This window comes from Nannobrachium achirus, assembly GCF_963921795.1.
Source record: "Nannobrachium achirus genome assembly, chromosome: 4".
Lineage (NCBI taxonomy): Eukaryota > Metazoa > Chordata > Actinopteri > Myctophiformes > Myctophidae > Nannobrachium > Nannobrachium achirus.
Genome location: NC_137813.1, coordinates 42874094 through 42877405, shown reverse-complemented (window position 1 = coordinate 42877405; position 3312 = coordinate 42874094).

Sequence of the window (3312 nt, the reverse complement as noted above, 5' to 3'; positions counted from 1 at the left end):
TAACCACGGCTTCGTAACTCGCACGGCGCACCGCCGGCCGCGCGGCCCTGGCCCGCTCTTCGCTGGCACTCGTGCCTGCGGCGCTCGGGCGCGAAGAGCAGGACCAAGGTCCGCTGGCCTTCGCGCCGCTTGCAATGTCGTGGACAATAACTGAAAACGAGCGCTCTATGCCGTTTCCATCCATCTTTCCCAGTGGGATCCATAATCAGGCGTCTGTGATCCATACTGTCACTGTGACATCACTTCCTGTTCCACTTTCTGATGTCATCAATCCCAGGCCCTAACTGGCCCAAAAGCCTGCTTTACTCTGATTTACACCCTACCTTCCGTTAATATTAAGTCCATACTGTATGTATATGGATATTAATAATGGACCCCTTATGCCCATATATGGAGATTTGTGCGTGCGTGCGTGCGTGTGTGTGTGTGTTTGCATGCTTGCATTCGCAATAGTGTCTGGAAGTTACAGCTATGTAACACAATCACAATTCACATTAATAACACAATTATTATACAATATTTAAGTCACAAATCTTCAGAGTCTAACATATAATTTTCAAATGTCACAATTAGCTCAATTCACACTGAATAGAGCTACGATAACACAATATACAGTACATTGTGTGATTATTATTTTTGTGACTGCAAATTTACACATGCTTGATTGTGCATCAGAACTGTTAAGGAGCTCATACTGTATGGTATGTTATTCCTGTCATGTAAATCAATGTCAGTACGGTCGAGGCGTGACATGATTTTAGTAATCCCACCTATTTCATTACGGTTTTGAGTGACAGCTCCATAGAGCCATGCTACAATGAGTGATGCCACACCCTGTCTAATTTATCTTCTCAGCATCAGTTCACTTTCGTGAGAGCACAGTGTGACAGAGAGAGGTAAGACCATCTTTTTGAAGCTTAATGGATAGAATAATCTGATGTCTATGTTTTTGGGTGACATTAAGATACAGTTATTTGTTTTCAACAGAATACATACCGGTACATTAGATAGACAGTTGGAAGGACAACTGGGAATATGACTTGAATACCAGTAAGACACCCTAAGACAAGAGGACGGAATTCATTTGCGAGTGTGATTTGATTTTCCCAAATATGGATATGACTGACGTCTAACATTATAGATGTCTTATGTCATAGACCACGTGAGACACACACTATGTCCATATATGGGCATTCCAAGCTATGGGCTTAATATTGATGACATCAGGGATCTCCATATATGGGCAGAATATAATACAATATTGACATCACTTTGTAATCATGTCAGCAACAGTATAGTGCAATTGAGTGGGTTCTTTCTCTTAATTTGTTTCTTTGAAAAGAAAAAGATGGGAATGATTCAGTAGAGGCTCATGACACCAACGCATTCTCACTCTCAAGCAGGGGTCATCGCCATGCTGCCTTGTGGTGGATATTCTTTTCAAAATTCAATTTTTCCCACAGACAAAATGGACAAAATGAGCAGACAATACTATTACCAGAAACACTTAAAGAGCTATAGCCTTGAATGACCATAACAGGTCTGTAACTTGAGAGTGTTCAAATGGGCCCTTTACGGGTTGTAGTAAGCAAGTGTCAGTTTTTAAGAAAATCTAAATAAGAACATTATAATGGTGTGTAAAAAGGAAATATGGCAAGGACAAGACCAAGTCTTTGCCACATTTGTCCATATTGATGACCCCTGCTCTTAAGCCGTCCAACAGGTGACTGCAATGGATTTCACCATACTGCACTATTTCGCTGTTGTCGAGTGGAAACCTTTATGTCCAAGACCATCCAATGTGTATTTATCATTTTAACACAACGCCTCGCACCCGCAAGGCTTTGAGTGTTTGTACACACTAAAAACTCATGGGTCATTTCTTGACCCAAATCATGGGTCATTTGTGTTAGGTCAAATTTCGGGGTCATTTCTCAGAGCCACAGCCCTTCCTTGAGTTATTGGGATATTATTTTGACCCAATTCCAGGGTTGTTCGAGTTAGGTAATATTTATCTGGGGGTGACCCGTTTTTTGGGTTAGTGGTAACCCATATACTTGGGTCAGTGGTCTAGCTTTGGGCCAATCAGGGGACAGGCACCATAAACCTGTTTGCAAAGCATGCTGGGTAAAGCATTCGTCTAGGTTTCCAGAGACATTTTCTAAGCTGTTGGGAGCTAAAAATGCTAAATATGTCATATCCATGTGTCTGTCTCGGCAAGCTGACTGTCATATGTCTGAATTTGATTTGTCAGTATTTGAGCCTAAACCCTAACCGTAAGTGCTTGGCTACTAGCTTAGGGTTGAGCTCCCTCCCCCAGCTGGTCTGAAAGGAAAGAACTCTGTAATTTAGAGATTATTTTGTTTATCTTCTCTAAACTATTCTGATTATAGTATTATCATCATTGTTGTATATACTTAATTATGCACTTTTATGTTGGTATTACTAAGCTTTGAACAAATCATCTGAGAAGAAACCATGAAACATTTCTGATTTTATGTTAATGTCAGATAATATTGGCATTGTCATTCTCCAGACCATGCATAATTAGAGATTGTATTCATTTAGCCCACTCAACCCAAAACTTGGGTTATATTAACTACAATCTTGGCTCATTTTAAACAAATAATTTGGTTATTTATTTGACCCAAATTATGGGTCAACATTCATAACCACATTTCTTGCGTTAAAATAACCAAACTAGGCATCGGTCCCTATTTGACCAGTGAGTTGGATCAAAAATAACCCAAGTTGAGTTGTTTTTGACTGTAGATCTGCTATTTTCACTAGTTTTGTGCGACAGTCTTGTATGATGAAGCAGGGCTTTATTTTACGAAAAGACGTACACATTTGAAACTTGGAGATACAAGGTTTCTGCCCGACAGCGATGATTTATCTTTTCGGGGGTACCAGGTCAGATATACCAATTGAGAGTGAGAATATATTGATGACACAGGTTGACAGCTTTACTTCAACCCAGGTTTATGTGTGTGGAATGCCCTCTAAGCATGTGTGTATGCTTGTGTCTTCATTTAGAGAGAGACTAATTGAGCAACTCTGGGGGGCCAAAATGGGACATTTAAATGTTCTCACCCTCACCACAGCTATCTTCAGATTGGGTGAGTAAAGGTTTTATGGATGGATGTAAGGCATCACTATTGTTGGCAAGCAACACTATGGGTGTGGCACAAAATATTGCACATTAAGACACCAAAATACAATTAGATAAACACATTATAAACAGACATTTGATTACAACTTAATTGTTTAGAGTTAAAGCTGCAATCTTGGCAGAGCTGTAGAAAGTCTCTG